This window comes from Myotis lucifugus, unplaced genomic scaffold (assembly GCF_000147115.1).
Source record: "Myotis lucifugus unplaced genomic scaffold, Myoluc2.0 scaffold_162, whole genome shotgun sequence".
Taxonomy (NCBI): Eukaryota; Metazoa; Chordata; class Mammalia; order Chiroptera; family Vespertilionidae; genus Myotis; species Myotis lucifugus.
In genome coordinates, this window is record NW_005871210.1 from 764335 (window position 1) to 791704 (window position 27370).

The window sequence follows — 27370 nt, forward strand, 5'->3', positions numbered from 1 at the left end:
TTTTTTAAAGAAAATGTTCCTCATTTTGGGTTTGATTGCTGTTTCTTCATGTTTACATTCAAGTTATGCATGTCTGGCATGAATCTACATGCCACTACTGATAACAGTGTCCTCAGGATATATGTAGAGATACCTCTCTCATTGGTGATATTAAATTTTTTAAAATCCTCACCCAAGGATATATTTTTATGATTTTTTCTTTTTTAAGAGAGGGAGAGGAAGGGGGGGGAGAGAGAGAGAGAGAGAGAGAGAGAGAGGAAGAGAAAGAGAAAGAGAGAAAGAAACATCAATGTGAGAGAGAAGCATCAATTAGTTGCTTCCTGACTGGGGATCGAACCCAAAACCTAGGTATATGCCCTGACTGGGAATTGAACCTGCAACCTTTTTATTTTATTTTACATTTTTATTTATTTCAGAGAGGAAGGGAGAGGTAGAGAGAGATCGAAACATCAATGATTAGAGAGAATCATTGATTGGCTGCCTCTTGCATGCCCCCAACTGGGAACTGAGCCCACAACCTGGGCATGTGCCCTTGACCGGAATCGAACCCAGAACCCTTCATCCTGCAGGTGGACACTCTATCCACTGAGCCAAACCAGCTAGGGTGAACTTACAACCTTGTTGTAAGGGATGATGCTCCAATCAACTGAGCCACCCCGCCAGGGCAGTGCTATTAATTTTCATCAAGGTGTTACGTTATTTGTCCACTGGGTAGGTAGTATTTTTTCTTTGGAACTCACAAGCAATCTGTGGGGAGACACTTTAAGACTATACTTTGTTCCTTTTTAAACTTTCCCTTCACAGTTTATCATATATTGACTAGAGGCCTGGTGCACGAAATTTGTGCACAGGTAGGGTCCCTAGGCCTGGCCGGCAATCAGGGCCAATCTGTGGGGTGACCGGCGGGGCGATCAGGGGGCCCTCACTGGCCCGCCTTGGCTGGCCTGGGGCCTGCAGGCTGGGGGCAGCTCCTGTGTTGAGTGTCTGCCTCCTGGTGGTCAGTGCGTGTCATAGCGACTGGTTGTTCCACCAGCTGATTTGCATATTTAGGCTTTTATTAAATAGGATGATTCTTGTCTGAACTTTTTTCAGGTTGCAGTGATGGTGAATTTTGAATGATTGCTTAAATTACCAGTTCTTAAAAATTTGTACTTAGGCATGGACATTAACGATCTTCTCAGCTTGCTTCTGTTAAGAGTTTCTCTTCTTTTTAAGAAACACCATTGCATGCCCTAAAGGTCTATATTTATTTTCTTGTTTGTTTGTTAATCCTCACCTGAGGATATTTTTTCCATTGATTTTCTTAGAGAGAGTGGAAGGGAGAGAGGGAGGCAGAATGAGAGAGTAAAACATCGATCTGAGAGAGACACATCTATTGGTTGCCTCCCATACTCGTGGGATGGAACCTGCAACCCAGATACATGCCCCCGACCCGGAATCGAACCCGAGACCCTTCTTGCACAGGCCAATGCTCTAACCTCTGAGCCACGCCAGCCAGGGCTGTATTTCTTTATGCCTTTGGTGATTCTGTTTTTAAAAATACTAACTAGCCCTAGCCGGCTTGGCTCAGTGGATAGAGCGTCAGTCTGTGGACTGAAGGGTTGCAGATTTAATTCCGGTCAGGGGCACATGCCTGGGTTGCAGGCGTGGTGCCCAGTGGGGGGTGTGCAGGAGGCAGCCGATCAATGATTCTCATCATTGATGTTTCTTTTCTTTTTAAAAAAAAATATATTTTATTGTTTTTTTACAGAGAGGAAGGGAGAGGGATAGAGAGTCAGAAACATCTATCAGCTGCCTCCTGCACACCCCCTACTGGGGATGTGCCTGCAACCAAGGTACATGCCCTTGACCAGAATCGAACCTGGGACCCTTCAGTCCGCAGGCTGACGCTCTGTCCACTGAGCCAAACCGGTTAGGGCTCATCATTGATGTTTCTATCTCTCCCTCTCCCTTCCTCTCTGAAATCAATAAAAATATATTTAAAAAATACTAACTAAAAAGAGATTTGAAAATTGGAGAAAGGTTTATCTCAGTAGGGCTTGACTAGGGGCTTAATAATTTTCTACATTATGGCAACATAACCCAACTGAAATTTGTTCCCTACTCAACCAACAGCACAAATGCTTCTCTAAGACAGGCTGGGAACAGCCACATGAAGCTGATTCCCTTTTCTCTCTCTCTTTTCCCCCTCTCTCCTTTAAATAAGTGGGATAGTAATATGAATTCATCATCATATTTCAGCTTTTATTCTCAAATCTATTTTAAAAGCCAGATTGGGCTCATGAAGAACTTCTACTTGCCCTAGCTGGTTTGGCTCAGTGGGTAGAGCGTCAGCCTGTGCACTGAGGGTCCTGGGTTTGATTCTGGTCAAGGGCACATGCCTAGGTTGTGGGCTTGATCCCCAATAGGGGTTATGCAGGAGGCAGCCAATCAATGATTCTCTCTCATCATTGATGTTTCTATTTCCCTCTCCCTCCCTCTCTGATATCAATAAAGAATATATATATATGAACTTCTACTTTAGCTTTTAAAAATCTGTTTAGGACAGTGGTTCTCAACCTTCCTAATGCCGCAACCCTTTAATACAGTTCCTCATGTTGTGGTGACCCCCAATTTCATTGTTACAAATTGAACATAATTAAAGCATAGTGATTAATCACAAAAACAATATGTAATTATACATGTGTTTTCCGCTGGTCTTGGGCGACCCCTGTGAAAGGGTCGTTCGACCCCCAAAGGGGTCGCGACCCACAGGTTGAGAACCGCTGGTCTAGGAGCTTTAAGAGAAAAATAGTTAAATAAGCATGTCCCCATTCTTATTTACTATCACTCTTTTCTCTCCTCTTTTCTTTGCATTTTTCCTTTCTGCCTCTATTTTCCTTTCATTCCTTTGAAGGATCTGATCAATATGCATTTATGTGCCTCCTTAAGAAGAGGTGACAGTTTATTTTGTTCTTTAGATCTCACATATAAGTGAGATCATATGGTATTTGTCTTTTCTCTGACTGGCTTATTTCACTTAGCACAGTAATCTCCAGTTCCATCCATGCTATTGCAAAAGGTAAGGTTTCCTTATTTTTTTAACAGCCACATAGTATTTCATTGTGTAACAAAATAGAAACAGAGTCATGGATACATGGAACAGACTGACAGCTGTTAGAAAGAGGGGGCAGGGGGGGACTGAATGAAAGATAGTGAAGGGATTAGCCAAAGAACATATATGCATAGCCCATAGACACAGATAACAGTGTGGTGATGGCCAGAAGGAAGCGGGGGCGGGGCTGGGTGGAGGTGGGCAAAGGCAGGAAAATGGGGACAGCTATAACAGCAAGAAAGGAAGGAAGGGAGGGAGGGAGGGAGGAAAGAAAAGAAAGAAAGGGAGGAAAGAAAGAAAGGAAGAAAGAAAAAAAGAAAGAGAGAGAGAGAAAGGAAGGAAGGAAGGAAGAAAGAAAAGGCGAGAGAAAGAGGTATTGCTCTTGAGTCTCAGGTTCTTTGCTGTTACTATTGTGGAGAGTAGGCTAATGATATGATATTACTAATGAAGGCTTGTCAGCTATCATTATGTTTTGTTGAGGGAAACTTGCCCATGATAAGGTTTTCTAAAAGAGAGATAAACAGGGAAAGGAGAAAAGAAAAGCAACTGAGAGGCAGGAAGAATGTAGAAATGAACAGAAAGGAGTAGAAGAAAAGGACTTGGGACTTGGGGTACAGAAATGGGTAGGAAGGACCAAGAATACAGAGCTGCTAAAATAGGAAAATGGAAGTCAGCTCTAACATTTACCTTTACCCAGTCCAGTGTTTGGGCTTTCCCCTTTCAGTAGAGTGTACTGTGAGATAATGTGAGTTGGGGGTGAATGAATTGGTCCCGTTCTTGACTCCTTGGATCCATCCACCCAGAACTGAAGAATTTACCCTGTAATAAGGTGACTTGATAGCCTCATCCTTGTCGGTTGGGTGGAAGAGGCTATTAAGTGATTTTTTTTTTAGATGACTATTAATAGTTATTTTTAACCTCCCATCTCAATCCCTTCATTGTTTATGCTCCTCCATTGGCTACCATGAGAGCAGTCAAAATTAGCAACTATATAAAATGAGGTACCTCTTATCTCCCCAGTCACTTCCAAAATAAACAGGGAGTAATACTGTCCATATTTTGTCTCACTTTACTCTGAAGGCTACTGATAGAGGAAGCATGGATTAGTGTGTAGTGATTTCTAGGCTCTGTCCTCTGGACAAATTCCCCTCTGAATGCTGTGGCTGAGTGACAGGACCATGTGGCAGGAGTGCAGCTGGAAGTATATCATTGGCAGATTTGGGTTGGGTAAATATAGCAGGAGCAGGATGTCAGTGTGGGAGATGGATTGTTCTGGGAAAGGAAGTGTTGTCTTTCGTCTGAGAAACAATTTCCTGCACTTCTGGGGCTCTTGCTTTCTCCTTCTTCTTCTCCTTCTTCTTTGTTTTCAAGTCAGAATAGGAGTTGGCAAGGCTTGGGTATATTTGCCCTATTCTATCTCTGGGTACCTGAGACATTTGAAGTTGGGAGTAGGTCTATCCCCAAATCTAGTTAAGAAATGGACCCAATAAAATAGCCATAACTATGCCTTACAGTTCACTTTTTACATTCTTAAATTAAAGCACATACCTGCATAGAGCCTCTTTTAAAAAATTAATCATTCTTTTAGTAATACAGACAGGTTGAGAGACAAAAATAATTATACAAAGAAAATCAACTCTATTGAAAGTCAGACATGAGACACCAGCTGGCAGGAAACAGCTGGGATGCTTCTGGGGGCTAGACTCTTCCACACCAGAACTTAACTCTTCAAGTTATCTCTGTTATCTAAGCTACTTAAAATGGCTGTCTACTTACCAACAATCTACATAAAAAACTAAATATACTAAATTATGCGCTATTTTACAATTGACAAGAACTTTACAATTTAGAAAGTGCTTTTGCATTTTTTTTTACTTTTTAAAATAGCCTTTTTATTTTAGAATATATTTAGATTGATAGAGAAGTTGTAAAGAAGTTTCCATGTTCCCCATACCAAGTTTTCCCTATTATTAACATTTTATATTAGTATGGTACATTTGTCACAATTAATGAACCAATATTGATGTGTTGTATTAACTAAAGTTCTTACTTTATTAAAATTTTCTTGGTTTTCACATAATGGCCTTTTCCTGTTTAGGATTACATTTAGGATACTACATTATATTTAGTTGTTATGTCTATTAGGCTTCTCTTGGCTGTGGCAGTTTACATATATATTTTTCATTTAAATTTCTTTTTTTTTAATTATATTTTATTGATATTTTTACAGAGAGGAAGGGAGAGGGATAGAGAGTTAGAAACATCGATGGGAGAGAAACATCGATCAGCTGCCTCCTGCACACCCCCTACTGGGGATGTGCCTGCAACCAAGGTACATGCCCTTGACTGGAATCGAACCTGGGACCTTTCAGTCTGCAGGCTGATGCTCTATCCACTGAGCCAAAGCAGTTAGGGCTAAATTTCATAACAACCTATAAAATAGAATGGACCTCTGTTGGTATCCTCCTTTTATAGATAAAACTAAGGCTCTAGAAAGGTTAAGTGACATGTTCAAGGTTACATAGTTAGTAAAAGCTTCTCTATTAAAATGTGATTATAATATATGAAAAAGGCAGTGAGGTAACTATTCATTTGCTTTTTATGTGGATGAGGGCAGAACTGTAGCTAACTTTCGAGTGGAACATTTGCAGGAGAGGAACAAGAGACAGAGGCGAATATAGCTTACTTTTTTCTGGACAATTCTATCTTACCTGAATACAAATTAATATTATTATTTTAATCATAACTCCATGGGGAATACCCTTTTCCTTTGTAATTCTGCTTTGTCTACCAAAGAAGCTAGTCCCAGAGAATCCTGGGCTGCCCATCTAGTTACCTTGTTTTCTAGCAGCATACTTCAGGCTACTTCACGGGTCGCTGTTGTTAGACACCCAAGTTCAGTGGAAAGGCCCACTGAAAGCATGACATAAACACTAACATAACCAGGCTATTTTTGACATGTGTGAAGGTAACTATCTGGGACAAAAGCACATGAGTTTTTTTGTTGTTGTTTTTTTCTAGAGAACCCACAATTCAGTTTTATTCAGAGCAAAAAAAAAAGATATTTTGATCATACCGGAAGAAACTCAGCCATAGGTTTGGAATCTGTACCCAAACTACACATGCAATGAAGACAATATTCTGCTAATACAATTGATTTGCTGCTGCATTTGTCTACTGTTTGCCTAATATTAACAATTATAAACAGAGCAGTGCAACTAGTATTTGGAACAATCCTTACAGTGTTACAGTGTCAGGCACAACTTTTCACTTTTGTTCACACCACTGGTTCTCTTTGCGTACCTGGGCTTCCTCTTCTTGAGTAAAGTCATTTTTTATATTGAAGGTCTTGCGAATCTCTTCAGGGGTTTTCCCCTTGATCATATTGGCAACAGTCAGAATTAGTTCAAATAGTGTTCCTTGGTCAACTTTGAGGAATTCTTGGTCCCAAACAGGAATATCATCTGTTCGCTTTTCTTTGTTCTCATCATCCTCAGGAGGAGGAGGGTCATCCTTGTGGTGGGTGCACCACTGAATGACCTTGTTAAATATTGCTGCATTAACATTTGGTAGAGGAACTGGGTCATCATCGCCTTCATCATCCATTCCCAAATCTTCTAACATGGTCTTGATAGTCACAGATTGTTTGGCAATTTCAACATCAACTTCAAATATCTCTCCATCAGAACTCAGCAATTTAATCGAAGGCATGATGCTCGGTCTCAAGGAGAGAGCGGGCCGGAGGCTGATGAGAGCTGGGCAGCGTCAGCAGAACAAAAAGGAAAAAGGTGGAGAACAAGGCCACTTACCCACATGAGTTTTTTAATTCTGATGTTTAGTTGGGGAGGCTGAAGTTCTGAAGAGGGGTTAATAGATTCACAGAACTGTAGCGCTGAGAGATAGTGGAAAAATTAAAAATCTAACAAGACATGGCAATTACTGGCTCTGAGTGCTCTACCCAGAGGGATGAGTGAGGGGGAAGGGTGAGAGTAGGTAAAGTGTAGTATGTTACCCATGATCTTAGATTCTATTAAAAGGTCATCTCAGGGTGATGGAAACCATGAGGGTACAAGCCATCAGATCTTTTTTTTTTTTTTGTTAATCCTCACCTGAGGATATTTTTCCATTGATTTTTAGGGAGAGTAGAAGGGAGAGGGAAAGATAGAGAGAAACATTGATGTGTTTCACATCAATTGGTTGCCTCTTTCACGACCCCCCCCTCCCCCCCGGGCCTGGGCTGGAGAGGAGCCTGCAACCAAGATACGTACCATTGATTGGAATTGAAGCAGAACTCTTCGGTCTGTAGGTGGACACTCTATCCACTGAGCCAAACCAGCTAGGGCCAAACCATCAGATCTTAAGGGAGCGAATAGCACCTCTTGCCTATAGATGTAGTCATAGGATTATACTTGTATCCTAAAGGGCAACTTTTAAGGTGCTCCAACTTAAGCTGATAGGGTCATTAGTTTATTGATATCGTTAGCAACCACTTTTATTGAGCAGTGTTTTTAAACTAATGGGCATGGGATACTTTTCAGTTTATGCCTTTATGATATACTAGAGCAGTGGTTCTCAACCTTCCTAATGCCGCAACCCTTTAATACAGTTCCTCATGTTGTGGTGACCCCCAATTACATTGTTACAAATTGAATATAATTAAAGCATAGTGATTAATCACAAAAACAATATGTAATTATATATGTGTTTTCCGCTGGTCTTAGGCGACCCCTGTGAAAGGGTTGTTTGACCACCAAAGGGGTTGCGACCCACAGGTTGAGAACCACTGTACTAGAGGCCTGGTGCATGAAATTTGTGCGTGGGTACGGTCCTGGCCTGTGATCAGGGCCATCTTCCCCAGCTACCCACAGCTGGCCCTGTCCCCTGCTGCCACCCACCCCCAGTTCCCCATTCACCATCGCGTAATTGGTGCCTGACGGCTGGGGGAAGGGACCAAGAGGTGGTCAGTGCGCCCCATAGTGACTGGTCCAGCGGTCGTTCTGGTTGTTCTGCCGTTAGGGTCAATTTGCATATTACCCTTTTATTATATAGGATATCTGTGAGCATAGAAGCTGATTTGGGAACTGTTGGTAGTGAGTGACTGTTGCCCTTTTTTTGTTGACTCTGAGGCTGGAAAAAACCTGATGTTTTTCTCCAAAAGGAAGCTATGAAAATAGCAATAAATGAAACAATGAAGAAGAGCTTTAGAAAGTTCACATTATGTTGTGTATCTTCATGGCATCATGTAGTGGGTTGAGGACAGGGTAGATATTTTAAACCACCAATTATAGGAGTCTTTAAACATCACAGGATGGATTTCATACTCTGAAAATGGTTTGCTTCAATCATTTGAAAGAAAAAATGTGAAAGACAATATAAAGAATGACTGAAGTGTTTCTACCAGAAAATCCTATCCATTGGTGAGATTGAAACTGTCCTTTGGTAGGGAAAAGACTGAGAGGATCTCTTGTTCAGAATGCAAGAGAAGAGATGATGAAGTACCTGTGTCTCCAGAGAACGCTGCATTGAGCTCTAATGAAGGAGGCGGAAATTCCTTACTGTGGTCTTGCATAATGTAAAAATCTTCATATGAGTCTCAGCAGATGCAGAGTCTCCAAGGGGGAGATTGTGGCTAGTTCAAGCAGCTTGGGTTCAGTAAGCCTCCAGTGGGAGTATAAGACAGAGATGGCTCACTGACATTTCTACTTCAGGGCAACCAGTTTTGTTAAGTGGAAAGCTACCAGATCTACTTCACTTTTGCAAGAATCCTGAATGATCCCTTTACACTATGGACTGAGGTGACTACTTGTCTCTATAAAAGTTACAGAGGAGACCCCACAGGCTTTAATTGGAACTTACTTATGGTTTCCCAGAAACAAAGCTCATATCCTATTAAAGCACTTTAGAAAAATAAAGTAGAACTAGAGATAAGAAAATCTGTACTTTCATTTTCAAGAACTGTTTTTAAAAATCGGGGTGAAATTCATATAACAGAATTAATCATTTTAAAGTGAACAATTTAGTGGCAATTATTTCATTCATAATGTTGTACAACCACCACCTCTATGTAGTTCATTTTCTTCACCTCCAAAAGGAAAGCCTATATCCATTAAGTAGTTGCTTCCCCTTCTCCCTTCCCTGCAAACCCTGACAATCACCAATCTGCATTCTGTCTCGATGGATTTACCTGTTCTGGATATTTAATATAAATATAATAATATGTGATCTTTTGTATCTAGCTTCTTTGACTTAACATAGTATTTTCAAGGTTCATCCACATTATAGCATGAATCTGTACTTTATTCCTTTTTATGGCTGAATAATATTCTATTGTGTTTATATACCAGTTTGTTTTTCCATTCATCCACTGATGGGCATTTGGACTGTTTTACTTTTTGGCTATTGTTAATGGGGCTGCTAGGAATATGTGTGTATGTGTATTTGAGTACTTATTTTCAAATTTTTTGAATTACATGCCTAGGAGTGGAATTACTAGATCATATTGTTACTTACTCTATCTTTAACTCTTTGAGGAACTGCCACAAAGGTTTTCCACAATGGCTGAACCATTTTACAGTCCTAACAGCAATGTGTGAGGTTTCCAGTTTCCCCACATTCTCACCAATAATTGTGATTTAACAGTTTTTAAAATTATAGCTTCAAAATTTTTCGAGACTAGATAGAACTATGATGATAAAAACTTTTCCAGTCCTTATGGATCTCCTACCATGCTTCTCTTGAAGTAGCTACATGGCTCTTCTAAGCCAAATAAGGCATTGTGGTTCTAGCTTTGTGCTGAAGAATGACTTTCTTGAAAAATCTGAAGCAAACATAGTCATCACAACTGATATGGGTTGCCTATATAGGGCTGAAATCTGATTTGCCAAAAAAAGAGTGTCGGTTACATTTTGGGTCTTGAGAGTAGATGGTGGTATTTCAGGTTTCATCTGCCATTGGAATCCTGGACCAGGCAGTGGTCTGGGTCTTGCTGACTATACAGGAGGCTCAGTTTGCTTGCAGATTACCAGTTTACTTTCCTACTTGCTGAATAACTTTCTGAAAAGGGAGTTAACTCTAATTTCTGAGTAACTGGTTCTTTTAAAGATGTTATATAAACTAAAACTAGTTTTAGTTGTTATTCCATTACTACTTATATGAGATTACATGCAGACACTAAAACTCTAGTGTTTCCCCCCCCCCTTTTTTTTGGCTATCTGGCAGGATAGTTTCTTATTTTGATGTCTCTGCATCAAATTATTGAGTTCCTAAATGTCTTTTTCTTACCTTCTCTTTTTTAGGCCATCAATTTCTACTTCTTGTGTCTATATATTGTGATTTATCTAATAGTAGTCACTATTGTTAATATTTTAGTATGCCTTACCTACATTTATTTTTCTTTGTGACAATTACTTTATTCTTGTGGAAGGAGAAAATTGATGCTGGGATATGAGATACTTAAATTTCTAGTTTTTCTGTTGTCTCTACTAATCTAGTTTTTCTTTTTTTCTCAACACTGCTTTCTCTAGTTTATGTGTTGGGTGGTCGATTTTTCTGACTTATAGTAAAATTTTTTTGTTACTGTACTGTTTGCTGTGTTATTTCTTTATAATATTTTATGTCAATAAGTTTCAGTGTTTATTGCTTCCATTGGTTTCTTTTTTTAAAAAAAATGAGTTTGGATCACTTTTCAAAGTAAACAAAAAATTGTAGTCTCTACTATATCTTCCCCTCACCGCCAACACACACTAGGTTTATAAATGCATCCTAACCATTTGATCAAAGTCAGGCTTTGAATAAGGCTTTATAATAGTCAGGTGTGGTTGAATGACATGGATGTCTGGATTTGGTCTTGAGAGATTTGGGGATGTACAAGTGTGAGGGTTTTTTTTTTTTCCTTTCTTTCTCTTTCCTCCAATAATGTACTGTGGTTGAGTTGTAACATTTATTAAACCACTCCTCACATTGCCTGTTTTCAAAGCTTATCAGGATGACTTTGATTTAGTTATTTGGAACCAAAAAGGCAGTTGTAGAGCCTGGTCTGGAGTTGTGGAGCAGTAATATATCAAAGATCAGACTTAGGTCCCAGTGGGATTATTCTTCAAGATTTATTTGCCTGGATGTACACACAGGAGCCAAATAGTATGTATGGAAAGCTTTGCTGGAATGTAAATTGGACACATTTTGTTGGAACCTGCAGGGGATTTTAGCTGTTTCATAATTTTTCAAAGGTTTGTTATACATCAGACAGTCACTGCCTCTTCTTTAAATCTTTAAATCCCCCTTCTTTTTCCTGTTGTAAAGGTCAGATTTTTTTTGACAACTGTGTGCAGGAACAAGATTTGCTAAATCCCTTCATTTTTATTCATACAAATATCAGCATTCAGTGAGCATCAGTTATCCCAGCATTTAGAGGTAAGGAAAACTCAGGGAAAATCTTGTGAATCTCAGCTTAGTGCCAGGCATATATCTCTGGGAATAAGTTTGCTGCCTCAACTTTAACCCTTGACTGCTCTGATATGGGACAACACCCTCACAGTGGCTAGCATGTGAAGCCTACTTGTACTAACCTCATGTCTATGGCTGTAAGGTAGATGATATAATTAGTGGGAAGGAGCGGTGTTGGACTCTTCTGATGCCAATCCTTAGATTAGTGTTGAAGGAGAAGGACAATTAATTCCCTCCAGTAGAGCCCCTTTAGCCTTACTTAGCTTTTAGTGGTATCTTGGGCAGCAGGCTATTTTTAATTTTTTCCACCCAGTAGGTGAAATGATGATATTACAATATACTACAGTTTTCCACCAAACTTATTTAGGTTGAGGTCCTGTTATCTATTGCTCTATAACAAAATACCCTAAACTTATCTGCTTAAAAATTGTTTTATTATTTCATACAGTTTCTGAGGGTCAGGAATCTGGCTAATGGTTCTGGCTTAGGGTCTGTCAAGATGGTCCACCTGGGCTATTTGAAGGGTTGGCTGGGCTAGAGAATCCATTCGGAAGTTCACTCATATGGCTATTAGGAAGAAGCTCAGTTTCTCACAGGCTGTTGTCTTGAGGCCTCAGTTACTTGCAATGTGGGTGGGTCTTTTTATAGAACTGCTTGCAACATGGCAGTTGGCTTTCCCCTAGGTGAGCGATCCAAGAGAGAGCGCAGAAGCCACACTGTCTTTTCTGACCTAGACTCAGAAGTAATGGACCATCATTTCTGCCATGTTATATTGGTCATTCAGACCAACCCAGATACAATCTGGGAGAGGATTGCACAAAGGTCATTGTCATTGGGAGCCAACTTGGAGGCTGGCCTCACATGATGTTAATTGGATATTTACTTGGAATTAAAGACTGACTTCCCCACCTCCCCAGAAAAATTACATTTTCACACTTAGCTCTCTCTCTGCCTTTTCTCAAACTCCCATGTCTCTGAAATTATTTAGGGTGTACATGGCAAATAAATATATGTGTGAATGTTGTTTCAACATGTTAATCTCCTTTTCTTCCATTGCCATCTCAGCCTTAAGCACTAATAAAAACCTTGTCTTTTTCTTTTCTTTTTTTTTCTAAAGCAAGCCAGTAAGCTTTCTCTTTCCCTCCACCCTTTCTCTTCCTTTCCAGGGAATACCTGTAGTAGCTGGTTCAAGGAGCCCTCTCCTTTTAGAACCCCTCAGTTGGATTCAAGTAATCTTTTGTTTCCTCAACGCATATACCATTGACCTTTAAAATTTGTTGCAAATAGACTAGTATGACCACAGTTATGGGGCCACCATTGATCTTTCAGACTGAGATATATAATGATAGGAGAGCTCTTCTTGAATCCAACTGAGGGGTTCTATCCAGGAGCTCTGAAATGGAGATAAAGATCTTGTACATGGGAGATATTTTAAAACTAAATTATTTGTCTGTTACTTGGTGCTTTTATTTGGTCCTTTGTATACCAGTAAGAAAAGAGCCTGAAGAATTATTTGCTATTCTTCACTTTTGTAGGACAAGCAGGTCTATAGTCATAGGTTGATCCTGAAGCTAACCAGGGACACTGTCTTGCTTGTTCGGGGATTATGAAAGCTATGCTACATTGACATCTTTCCTCCACCTTGGTATATTCCAAACTCTATACCTGATAACAGAAATCTTTGTTGTGAAATTGAACTCGTTCAGCCATTGCAAGGTTAAACAGAGAATTAATTTCATTTCTCAAAAATTCCAGAGAATCTTTGGCTTCCTAGGAAAGCCTAAAACCATGAATGAACTCTGGTCTTATATTCCTGTTATCATTGACTGGCGAAGTTGCAAATTTATACCTGGGAAAATCCATTGAATGCTTTTATTGGCTTGGGCTTTACAGAACAAGAGATGATCCAAAATTGTGTTTAAGTCTATAGAAGATTATAAACAAAAGTAACAAAGTAGTCAAACAAGAATAAGATCTTTTCTCCATAAAATCACTTTTTACCTAACTCTCTGACCTCCTCTAATCCTTATTATTATATATACATAATTTAAATAGTTTAATCATTACTTTTGTTCCTTTTATTTATTTAACATAATTTAATACAGAATTTTCCATCCATTTACATATATATATATTATTCTTACAGCACTATAAAAATACATCAAAGTAACTATTTTAAAAAAATTTCAATTTATTAGTAGTGAACTTTAATTATCTTTGTACTGATAACTTTATTTCCCTTTCTAATTATTTTTATGAAATAATAGTCCCACTAGTAGAATGATTGAACTTATAGCTGTGTTATATCTATGAATTTTCTAACTTTTTTTTATTTTTGCTAATTTAGCTGACAAAATGATACCTTTATAGTTTGTTTTATATTTCTTTAATTATTAGCATTTTCTCAAATGTTTTACTCTTTGGATATTTTCCTATGTGAATGATCTGTTCTTAATTTTTGGCCACTTATTTGACAGAAATTGGAGTGTCCTTTCAAATCTGTATTAGCAACTTTCATACATGGATAATGCTTTTTTATATTTTCATATTTATTGCCAGTGTCTCCTGCCCCCATCTCCCCCCGCGCCCCCCATTACTATGGGCTGTTTGAACCTAGGTAGGTAGAGGTATTTCTAGTTTTTACAGAGAGGTGCTTGGGTATCAACTAGTTTGTTTGCATTTGAAGTGGAGAAATGAGAGGTCCTGTGAGAACATTTGGCTCAGGGTGTGCATGGGAGCCTCTCTGTGTGGAGAGTAGGCAATCCAAGGTGTAAGGAGGGGAGATGAGGACAAGGCTGACACCAGATCTATAAATAATCTAAAGTTTAGCTTTGTGCTTTGAAATAGGAATTAGCTCACTTTTATTGTCTTCCCCAAGTTATTTACTGTTTGGCCATGAAGAGGAGTCATTAGGATTTTTGGAGAAAATGTTACTGTTTTCAGCTCTCCGAAAGTGAAAAGTGCTGATATGGTTTAGTTCTGCCTCTTGTTTTCTCATTTCTCTTAGAGTGAGATGACTGAATGAAATGTCTGGGTTTAGGGATTTGTTTAACTAGATATGATACCCAGCTTCCTAAGTAAGAAAGTGGAATTCTAAATAGTGGAATTCCTGTATCCCTTTGGAGTGGCACCATGCCTAGGACAGATTGATCATGTGAAAGGTGGAGGTGGTAATCCAGCATGTAATTTTTTTCACCATTGAGCAGTCTTTTTTTTTTTTTTTTTAACCTCTGTTATAGACTGTCATGCCTTATCATTCTCATATCTGCAGAGTTAGAGGTCCAGACTCTTAGAACTTTTTCTAAGGTCCTAGTTCCTAGTATTTGCTCTGGGCTGTCAATTTTCTTTTCTAAAATAAGAAAATTCTCTAAGGTCCCTAAAGCCCTAAGGTTCTTTGGGTCCATTGTCTTCTCACAATTTGGAAATACTTTCAGAAGGATTTTATTCTATATGAATGCCATTGAATTTTGCTTGTAATGAAAAATTTGATGTTGGAATATTACAGAATGTAATTTAAAGAAGAAAATATACACACTTTTACTTCTATGCATTTTGACGCAGTGTAATTTTTCAATTTCCCTTTGTCCTGCTATTGTCTAGTTAGGTTACTTTTCAGATAAACTGTGCTTCAAACTTGTTATGTAATTTTATAATGGCCATTTTAGTTTCAAGTGGATAATTTCAAGATCTTTGTTTCTTTAAAAAATTTCAATAATTCTTGCCCAGCCAGAGTGGTTCAATGGTTGAGCTTTGACCTAAGAACCAGGAGGTCAAGGTTCAATTTCTGATCAGGGCACATGCCCAAATTTTGGACTTGATTTATGGTGGGGTGTGTGTAGAAGATAGCTGATCAATGATTCCCTCTCATCATTGATGTTTCTCCCTCTCTCCTCCTCTCTGAAATCAATAAAAATATGTTAAAAATGTTTTTAATAATTCTTGAAAATGGCTTAACATTGTTTGAGTTCCGAGTGAATGTGTTCTGCTTTTTCTTCTTTTTTTAAAAAAATTTTAATCTTTATTGTTCAAATTATTGCAGTTGTTCCTCTTTTTCCCCCCCATAGCTCCCCTCCACCCAGTTCCCACTCCACCCTCTGCCCTTACCCCCCACAACTGTCCTCATCCATAGGTGTACAATTTTTGTCCAATCTCTTCCCGACCCCCCCACACCCCTTTCCCCCTGAGAATTGTCAGTCCACTCCCTTTCTATGCCCCTGATTCTATTATATTCACCAGTTTATTCTGTTCATCAGATTTTTTATTCACTTGATTTTTAGATTCACTTGTTGATAGATATGTATTTGTTGTTCATAATTTTTATCTTTACCTTTTTCTTCTTCTTCCTCTTCTTAAAGAATACCTTTCAGCATTTCATATAATACTGGTTTGGTGGTGATGAACTCCTTTAGCTTTTTCTTATCTGTGAAGCTCTTTATCTGACCTTCAATTCTGAATGATAGCTTTGCTGGGTAAAGTAATCTTGGTTGTAGGTTCTTGCTATTCATCACTTTGCATATTTCTTGCCACTCCCTTCTAGCCTGCAGAGTTTCTGTTGAGAAATCAGCTGACAATCGTATGGGTACTCCCTTGTAGGTAACTAACTGTTTTTCTCTTGCTGCTTTTAAGATTCTCTCTTTGTCTTTTGCCCTTGGCATTTTAATTATGATGTGTCTTGGTGTGGTCCTCTTTGGATTCCTTTTGTTTGGGGTTCTCTGCGCTTCCTGGACTTGTAAGTCCATTTCTTTCAACAGGTAGGGGAAGTTTTCTGTCATTATTTCTTCAAATAGGTTTTCAATATCTTACTCTCTCTCTTCTTCTGGCAATAATTCGGATGTTGGTATGCTTGAAGTTGTCCCAAAGGCTCCTTACACTATTTTCATATTTTTGGATTCTTTTTTCTTTTTTCTTTTCTGGTTGGGTGTTTTTTACTTCTTCGTACTTTAAATCTTTGACTTGATTCTTGCGATCCTCTAGTCTGCTGTTGGATCTCTGTATAATATTCTTTATTTCAGTCAGTGTATGCTTAATTTCTAATTGGTCCTTTTTCATATCCTCGAGGGTCTCACTAGACTTATTGAGGGTCTTATTAAATTTATCAGCGGTTTCTAGAAAATTCTTGAAAAACCTTATAAGTGTGGTTTTGAACTCTATATCCAGTAATTTGCTCTCCTCCATTTCTGTCATTTGTGACCTGTTTCTTTGTCTTCGCATTTTGGCTGCTTTCCTGTGTTGATAGAGTGGTTTTCTGTGCTAGGTGTCCTATCGGGCCCAGTGGCTCAGCCTCCCCAATTACCTGAGGTGGACACTCTTGGTGCACCCCTTTGTGAGCTGTGTACACAGTCTTGTTGTAGTTAAGCCTTGATTGTAGTTGGTATCACTGGGAGGAATTGACCTCCAGGCCAGTTGGCTGTGAGAATCAGCTGTGTCTACAGTGGGAGAACTTCTGTGCTGGAGACACCCTTCTGGGGCAAGACTTGTTTCAGTGGGGCTTTGGTGCTCACTGAGTCTGCCCTCTGAGTGTGTCCCTTATGGATCTGAGGAGTTGTAATCTGGATGGTCCCACTCTGACCACTGGGTACACAGGCTCTTGGATCTCTAAGGAGGTGATAATTTAGCCTCTGCCTGAGGCTACCTAGCAGGAGGTACAGAGAGATCTGCAGATTCCTCTTCCTTGTTTGGGGTTTGGAGGTGCCCAGATGAGGCCCAGCTGTGAAGCAATGCAAGCTGCTGTGGGGCCTTGGGCCTTCTTTTGGATGTTTTGGGTCTCTCTGACCCAGCTGCCGTTTGTTAGGTAATTTTAGATCTCAAAGGGCCAGGTCATTCATATGCAAAAGCCACTGCGCACAGCTTGGGTGGGGCGGGGTCTCCGGGAATCAACAGGGCGGAGCAAACAGCTATGGCTGATCCTCAGCCCTGCCCTAAGAGGTCCTGGGTCTCAGTGGCTCAAGGTAATTGCTGCAAGCCCCTCTGAGAGAAAGCCGCCCTCGAGTTCTGCCTGATTCCAGACAGGCCAGTTTTTCCCCGTATGAGTCTGGGTCCCCAGAGACTCGCCCGGAACTGGAGTCAGGGCCGTCGGGAGCTTGTGTCTCTCTCCCGATTGAAAAAGACAACCGCGTCCTCAGTTGCCAGCCCTTTCCGCGTGCGCTTCCGTACCTCTGCACTTTACTTCCGCACCTCCTCTGAGTCTCAGTGTGCTTTTCTCTTTCCTTCTAGTTGTAGAATTTCCACTCAGCCAGCCTTCCTGTGGTTCTGGATGATGTCCGTTTTGTCTTTTAGTTGTATTTTTGAAGTGGTTGTGTGAGGCAGCAATTTCAGGTGTTTACCTATGCCGCCATCTTGGTTTCTCTATCAAAATTGTTCTGTTTTGATATAAAAATTTTTACTCATTAAAATACCTTACATTTTATATATTAACTAGAGGCTCAGCGCGCACAAAATCATGTGTAAGTAGCTCGCTTCCGCTTGCCTCAGCTGGCTGCTCTGCCCATTGCTGCTCATAGCTAGCACCCCGCCCCACCCGCTGCGAGAGCCGCTGCTTGTTTGGTCGTGATGCCACGACAACAGGCCTTTTATGATATAGATATATATATGAATACATATAAATATATCTCAATTAAGCTTCACAACAATTCTGTGAGGCATGAGGATGTGGAATAGCAGCCCTCGATATCTTCTCTTTCCATTCTATGCTACTCCTAAGGGGCAACTCCTTTCCTCTCTTTTAACAGACTCTTTCGGAATTTACTTCTATATTTCTAAGTAACAAACTTATGTTGCTACTTCTTGGTTTTTCAGTTTTAAGTATGGCATTTTACTCATTTGTTTTTTTTCTCTCTGTTAATGTTTACAATAAAGTATCAGAACTGGAATAGACTTCAGATCCTGTAGAGACCCAAACTCAAAATACATCAAGGGCCTAGCAGATAATTTAAATGAGTATAACAATAGGGAGCAGTGTGGACTGTGGCAAACTGGAAGGTTATCCCCATCTAAAGTCATTCGATTGTATTTTTAACTGCACCTATCAGTAGCAATATATGGACCATATTTGGATCCTGATTCATGCAAACAAAACATAAAACGAAAGCTTATGACAGTTACAGAAATTAAATAGTTTCAAATTGAGCACTAACTAAAAATTTGATACTAAAGCAATATTACTCTTTTAGATGTGATGATAATGAGAGTATGGTTATGGTTATGTTCAAAATGGATAAAATGATATGATATACAGCATTAGCTAAAAAATAATATGGGAATGGGATGGGATAATAAAAAACAAGATTAGCCCTGACCGGTTTGGCTCGGTGGATAGAACGTTGGCCTTTGGACCAAAGGGTCCCAGGTTCAATTCCAGTCAAGGGCATGTACCTTGGTTGTGGGCACATCCCCAGTAGGGGGATGTGTAGGAGGCAGTTGAATCTATGTTTCTCTCTCATCGATGTTTCTAACTCTCTATCCCTCTCCCTTCTTCTCTGTAAAAAATAAATAAAATATATTAAAAACAAACAAACAAACAAAAAAACAAGATTAGTCCTGATGTGCTAATTATTGGTTTGGGGTACATGGAAATTTTTTTTAAAAATATATTTTTGTTGATTTCAGAGAGGAAGGGAGAGGGAGAGAGAGATAGAAATATCCATGATGAGAGATAATCATTAATTGGTTGCCTCCTGCATGCCCCCTACTGGGGATTGAGCCCAGGCATGTGCCCTTGACTGGAATGGAACCTGGGATCCTTCAGTATGCAGGCCAACACTTTATCCACTGAGCCAAACCAGCTAGGGCCATGGAAGTTTACTATACTAGTCTGTTTGCTTTTATATAATTTTGAAAATTTTCATATTAAATGTTAAAAAATTACATAGTTCAGAACCTGGTCACCTTAACAGAGGAGTATTAAAATGAGAAGGAAAGGGATCCAGAATAGGCTAGAACAAAGGCAATTCTATTACCTATACTGTTTAAAGGTTGTCACCAGACCCTTAGTAATATATTCAGTTAAATAACTATTTAGGTTATAAATATCCATTTGTCTAGTGTATTCTATTAAATATTTATTTGTGTGCTTGGTTAAATACTTATTTGTATTCTTAAATAGTTGATAATAACATGTCATTCCAAAATGTGGTTTCAGTTATTCTCAATAAATTCATTTATTGCTTTAAAAAAAATATCACAGCATACACCAAAAAAAACCAACACATTTGTGGATTAGCCCAGATTTTTTACCTTGCCTTCAGTTTGTGATTCCTGAGTCTGCTGCAGCCTTATCATTTTAGAGAAGAAGAAACTAAAGCACAGAGTGGTTATGATTTGACCACAGTCACTCAGCTTATAGTGGGGAAAGCTAGAACTCAGGTCTCCTGATTCCATAACCCTTGCTTCTTCTGAGAAAACTAGAGGCCCGGTGCACGGATTCGTGCACCAGTGGCATCCCTTGGCCTGGCTTGAGGTTGATCAGGCTGAAAACAGCTCTCCGACATCCCACGAGGGGTCCCAAATTGCAAGAGGGTGCAGGCCAGGCTGAAGGACCCCACCAGTGCACGAATCTGTGCACTGGGCCTGTAGTATGCATATAAGATCTTTGGTTAATCTCTTCCCGCCCTCTCCTCTCCCCCTTCCCTCTGAGATTCATCAGTCTGTTCTATGTTTCCATGCCTGTGGTTTCCACTCCTGTATTCAGTGTCTGCCCCCTGGTGGTCAGTGTGCATCATAGCTACCGGCCAGTTGGCCTGTCAGCTGGTCACTTAGGCTTTTACCAGGTATACCAGTTAATAATGTGGACTTTTTTTCAATAGATGGAGTTACACATATGTTGATATACACTGAGTGGCCAGATTATTGTAACCACCTGACGTTTGTAGGCAAATTAGCTATAATTTCACGCTGAAGTTGCTAGAGGGCCAGACCATTATAAATAGGGAAGCAGGTTGTTTACCACGACAGTAGAAGTGATTTTTTTCTGAAGATATGGGTAAACAACGTGATTTAACAGCCTTTGAATGTGGGATATATTTGAATGTGAGTGGCCAGATTATTATGACCACCTGACGTTTGTAGGCAAATTAGCCGTACACTGCATCGCATGGGATATGGAAGCCGAAGGCCTGTTCGAACACCTTTGCTCTCTGCAGTTACCAAGATAAAACGTCTCCAATTCGCACAGGAACACAAGGATTGGATAGTCGAGCATTGGAAAAAAGTCATGTGGTCCGATGAATCACGTTTCCAGTTGCATCATGCAGATGGCAGAGTGAGAATTTGGCAGAAACAGCATGAAAGTATGCACCCCACATGCATGAGTACAACCCTTCAAGCTGGTGGGGGCACTGTTATGGTTTGGGGCGTGTTTTCCTGGCATGATTTGGGCCCTTTAATTCGTGTGGAACAACGTCTGAATAGCACAACTTACCTAAGTATCATTGCTGATCAAGTTCATCCTATCATGTTGATGGTGTATCCCAATGGAGATGGCTTCATTTAACAAGACAATGCGCCATGCCACGGTGCTCATATTGTGCAGGAGTGGTTTCAAGAACATGAGGGAGACTTTACCTTGCTTAGGTGGCCCCCACAATCACCAGATCTCTTATACAATTGAGCATTTGTGGGACGAAGTTAAAAGAGCCATCAGGCAGTTGGTTCCACAACCATCAGATCTCACAGAACTGGACAGTGCTATTCATCAGGCATCATGTCAGATTCCTCGCATCACCTTTCAACATCTCGTGGAGTCAATGCCAAGAAGAATTGCCGCAGTATTGAAGGCAAAAGGTGGCCCAACGAAGTTCTGATGGGGTGGTCATAATAATCTGGCCACTCAGTATATATATATATGTATATATCCATATCCCACGTTCAAAGGCTGTTAAATCGCGTGGTTTACCCATATCTTCAGAAAAAAAATCACTTCTACTGTCGTGGTAAACAACCTGCTTCCCTATTTATAATGGTCTGGCCCTCTAGCAACTTTAGTGCGAAATTATAGCTAATTTGCATACAAACTTCAGGTGGTCATAATAATCTGGCCACTCAGTGTATATGTGATTTGATATGTACACTCTTTTGTTGTATTGACAGTAAGCTTCAAAACTTCATATGTCAAATTTGCTGAAGGTGTTAACATCATAGATATTTTTACACTTAAAAATGTCGAATTCCGTGCCAAAAAACAGCATTTGCGGGAAGTTTTAATTCATTACTTTATTTTGAAGAAAAGTGCCGCTGAAAGTTATCGTATATTTTGGGAAGCTTATGGTGAACATGCTCCGTCTCAAGATACTGTGAACACTGGTTTAAACGCTTTAAAAGTGATGATTTTGATGTGAAAGACAAAGAACGTCCAGGTCAACTGAAAAAGTTTGAAGAACAAGATTTATTGGATGAAGATGCGTGTCAAACTCAGTAACAACTTGCAGAAAGATTAAACGTTGCTCAGCAAACAATTTCCAATTGCTTACAAGCAATGGGAAAGATTTTATAGGAAGGAAAATGGGTGCCACATCAACTGAACAAAAGACAAATGGAAAACCGAAAAGTCATCAGTAAAATGTTGCTTCAGTGGCATGAAAGAAAGTCTTTTTTGCATCGAATTGTGACTGGCGATGAAAAGTGGATTTATTTTGAGAATCCCAAATGCACAAAATCACGAGTTGATCCAGGTCAACCCTCAACATTGACAACATCTACTGCAAGTCCAAATTGCTTCGGAAAGAAGACAATGTTCTGTGTTTGGTGGGATCAGGAAGGTGAGGTGTATTATGAGCTTCTAAAACCAGGTGAAACCGTTAATACTGATCGCTACCAACAACAAATAATCAATTTGAACCACATTTTGATCATGAAACGACCAGAATGGGCCAGAAGACAAGGCAAAGTAATTTTGCTTCATGATGACATACCATCACACACTTCAAAACCAGTTAAAGACACGTTAAAAGATCTTGCCTGGGAAGTATTAACCCACCTGCTATATTCACCAGACCTTGCTCCTTCAGATTACCACTTGTTCCGATCAATAGCACACACACTTTCTGAGCAGCACTTCAAAACATACGAAGAAGTGGAAAATTGGGTCTCTGAATAGTTTGCCTTAAAACAACAAAAGTTCTATTGGGACGGTATCCACAAATTACCTGAAAGATGGGGGAAATGTGTAGCTAGTGATGGACATTACTTTGCATAAAGCACTTTTGAGGTTAAGCACTTTTGAGGTTTCTCTTGAAATTACCGTGTTTTCTTTGATTATAAAATCCGCATTATTAACCGGTACACTGGGTGTGTGTGTGTGTGTGTGTGTGTGTTTATTGTTCAACTGACTTAATTAAATAAGAAAAAAGGGGCGTGGTTTTACCTGGCAGTTTTCGTGTTTCTTAACCTTAGCTCTTTGTTTTTAGACTACTGGCTAGAGATTTGGCTTCTCTCTTTTTGTAAGATGATAGGGATAAGAGATTCAGCCTTAAAGTCTGGTGGAAATCCAGGCCTAGGGATGGTTATATTTCTTAGAATGACAAAGAATTGAGAGCTTAGGCAAGTTATAAGCATAAAACTTTAGCTGAGACAGGACTGAGAAAATGAACCCGTTGGTTCTATTTGATCCACAAGTGAGATTTCACTCCCACTAAAAATTATTTCTCTGTGTGAACTTTTAACTTTAAAACATATATATTTTAACTATTTTCTCCAAGTCCAAAGCACTAAGCCAGTAGCATAGATGTATAGACTTGCCAACTGTGGGGAATGTGTTGCTAAGTAACTGACAGCCTTGGTAAAATGCTTTGCTATAAAGCTGTGACTATGTTTTGCTACCAGGTCAAGTTGGGAAGTAAGGATTTGGGCAGCCTTATTTTATGTTTTATTTATATGCTTAATTTAAAAGCCTAATAAACCTGAGCTGACTTTCAAAGAGTTATTGCTGTACTGGCAAAGATGCACATAGTAAACATGTAGGGGAGAGGATTTTTAGAAAGCTCCAGAAGAAAATAGAATGACTCTTGTAGATAGATTTTAATAGTCTTTCCCTGTTCCAGCTTATTATCCTATTTGTTACCTTCCTAATCTATACCTGTTTGTTTATATATTTTCCCACTAAGACCAAACAGAGGCAGAGGAAGGAAATGATTTTACAGAGTTCCTTTTGGCAGAAAATTTAAATTCTTTCTAGATTTTAGTTCAATAACCCTTTTGAAGCATACCCTGCTTTCCTAAAGAATCAGTCACTTATTAAGTGTCACAGAACTTGGGTTTTTATGTATTTTACTTCCTTTCAAGTGTCAAAAATTATTAGGACAAATACCATATTGAAGTTGATACAGGCACCTGGAATGAAAGAGTTGGGACTAGAAGATTTTAGAATACATTCTAGATATTGACTAGTAAAGACTTTGCCCTTACCTATGCCTAGGGACTGTTGTAGATTAGAAGACAGGTAGATTACACACCTGAGTCTTCATTTTGATTTTTAAGAAAATTAAATAGAAAATTAAAGCTATTGGCTAAAATTAAATTACGTTTAACTCTATATTTTATTTATAGATCCAGCCACACAATTGAATATATTACATAATGGCATTGATTTTATTTTTAGGAAAATATTCATCTCAAGCTAGAATATTTGCTCCTTGTATTTAGGGGCCATGCTTTTTACATCTTTCAGAGCTTAATGATACTGACTTGTATATTTAGTAGGTATTTTGTTTGGCATGACTTTATTGGCTATATTCAGTATAGGACACAATAATATTATAGTGTGTTAAGAACTTTCTTTTTTTAATTTATTTATTTTTTATAATATATTTTATTGATTTTTTACAGAGAGGAAGGGAGAGGGACAGAGAGTTAGAAAGATCAATGAGAGAGAAACATCAATCAGCTGCCTCCTGCACACTCCCTACTGGGTATGTGCCCGAAACCAAGGTACATGCCCTTGATCGGAATTGAACCTGGGACCCTTGAGTCCAAAGGTCGACGCTCTATCCACTGAGCCAAACCAGTTAGGGCAAGAACTTTATATATATCATCTCACTTAATCCTTCCAAGAATATTTCAACATAATATCCTTATTTTATTATTATTTGATATTTTTATTGATTTCAGAGAGGAAGGGAGAGGGAAAGAGAGATAGAAACATCAATAATGAAAGAGAATCATTGGGGAGAAACCAAGATGGCGGCATAGGTAAACACTGGAAATTGCTGCCTCGCACAACCACTTCAAAAATACAACTAAAAGACAAAACAGACATCATCCAGAACCACAGGAAGGCTGGCTGAGTGGAAATTCTACAACTAGAAGGAAAGAGAAAAGCACACTGAGACTCAGAGGAGGTGCGGAAGTAAAGTGCGGAGGTACGGAGGCGCACGCGGAAAGGGCTGGCAACTGAGGACTTGGTTGTCTTTTTCAATCGGGTGGGAGACACACGCTCCGGATGGCTCTGAACTCCAGTTCCGGGCAAGTCTCTGGGGACCCAGACTTATACAGGGAGAAACTGGACTGTCTGGCAGCGGGCGGAACTCGAGGGCAGCTTTCTCTCAGAGGTGCTTGCAGCGATTACCAGGACACTGAGATGCGGGGCCTCTTAGGGCAGGGCTGAGGATCAGCCATAGCTGTTTGCTCCACCCTGTTGATTCCTGGAGACCTCGCCTCACCCAAGCTGTGCGCAGAAACTTTTGCATTTGAATGGGCTGGCCCTTTGAGATCTAAAATTACCTAACAAACTGCAGCTGGGTCAGAGAGACCCAGAACATCCAAAAGAAGGCCCAAGGCCCCACAGCAGCTTGCATTGCTTCACAGCTGGGCCTCATCTGGGCACCTCCAAACCCCAAACAAGGAAGAGGAATCTGCACATCTCTCCGTAGCTCCTGCTGGGTAGCCTCAGGAAGAGGCTAAATTAGCACCTCCTTAGAGATCCAAGAGCCAGTGTACCCAGTGGTCAGAGTGGGACCATCCAGATTACAACTCCTCAGATCCATAAGGGACACACTCAGGGGGCAGACTCAGTGAGCACCAAAGCCCCACTGAAACAAGTCTTGCCCCAGAAGGGTGTCTTCAGCACAGAAGTTCTCCCACTGTAGACACAGCTGATTCTCACAGCCAATTGGCCTGGAGATCAATTACTCCTAGTGATACCAACAACAATCAAGGCTTAACTACAACAAGACTGTGTACACAGCTCACAAAGGGGTGCACCAAGAGTGTCCACCTCAGGTAATTGGGGAGGCTGAGCCACTGGGCCCTATAGGACACCTAGCACACAAAGCCATTCTATCAACACAGGGAAGCATAAAAAATGCAGAGACAAAGAAACAGATCACAAATGACAGTAATGGAGGAAAGCAAACTACTGGATATAGAGTTCAAAAGCACAGTTATAAGGTTTTTCAAGAATTTTCTAGAAACAGCCGATAAATTTAGTGAGATACTCGAGGATATGAAAAAGGACCAACTAGAAATTAAGCATACACTGACTGAAATAAAGAATAATATACAGAGATCCAACAGCAGACAAGAGGATCCCAAGAATCAAGTGAAAGATTTGAAATATGAAGAAGCAAAAAATACCCAACCAGAAAAGCAAAAAGAAAAAAGAATTCAAAAATCTGAAGATAGTGTAAGGAGCCTCTGGGACAACTTCAAGCGTACCAACATCCGAATTATAGGGGTGCCAGAAGAAGAGAGAGAGCAAGATATTGAAAACCTATTTGAAGAAATAATGACAGAAAACTTCCCCTACCTGTTGAAAGAAATGGACTTACAAGTCCAGGAAGCGCAGAGAACCCCAAACAAAAGGAATCCAAAGAGGACCACACCAAGACACATCATAATTAAAATGCCAAGGGCAAAAGACAAAGAGAGAATCTTAAAAGCAGCAAGAGAAAAACAGTTACCTACAAGGGAGTACCCATATGATTGTCAGCTGATTTCTCAACAGAAACTATGCAGGCTAGAAGGGAGTGGCAAGAAATATGCAAAGTGATGAATAGCAAGAACCTACAACCAAGATTACTTTATCCAGCAAAGCTATCATTTAGAATTGAAGGTCAGAGAAAGAGCTTCACTGATAAGAAAAAGCTAAAGGAGTTCATCACCACCAAACCAGTATTATATGAAATGCTGAAAGGTATTCTTTAAGAAGAGGAAGAAGAAGAAAAAAATAAAGATAAAAATTATGAACAACAAATACATATCTATCAACAAGTGAATCTAAAAATCAAGTGAATAAAAAATCTGATGAACAGAATAAACTGGTGAATATAATAGAATTCAGGGGCATAGAAAGGGAGTGGACTGACAATTCTCGGGGGGAAAGGGGTGTGGCGGGTGTGGGAAGAGACTGGACAAAAATTGTACACCTATGGATGAGGACAGTTGGGGGGGGGCGGGTAAGGGCAGAGGGTGGAGCGGGAACTGGGTGGAGGGGAGCTATAGGGCGGGGGAAGAGAAACAAGTGTAATAATCTGAACAATAAAGATTTATTTAAAAAAAAGAAAAAAAAAGAAAGAATCATTGATCGGCTGCCTCCTGCACTCCCCCTACTGGGGATCAAGCCTGTAATCCGGGCATGTGCCCTTGGTCAGAATTGAACCTGGGACCCTTCAGTCTGCAGGCTGACGCTCTATCCACTGAGCAAAACTGGCTGGGGCAATATCCTTATTTTATAGAAGAAACAGGTTTCAAAAAGTTAAGAATTTGTGTAAGGCCACATACTTAGTAAGTGGCAGAACTGGGATTCTAAACCTAGGCCCGTTTTACTGATGATAGCTCCTGCTCTTATCTCCATATCATATTCCTTTAAGAGCTTTGGAGTGATTGCTAGAAGTCTTGACAAACTAT

The 27370-nt window shown here is 39.8% G+C and overlaps 1 protein-coding gene and 1 pseudogene across 6 annotated transcripts in view; one reads left to right on the plus strand and one right to left on the minus strand.

The window, feature by feature from the left end:
- The window catches only part of GBF1 (golgi brefeldin A resistant guanine nucleotide exchange factor 1), a 121733-nt gene that overhangs the window by 26177 nt on the left and 68186 nt on the right, over positions 1-27370 (plus strand). The gene's annotated exons all lie outside the window — the stretch shown is intronic.
- LOC111827427 lies at positions 6280-6820 on the minus strand (annotated as a pseudogene).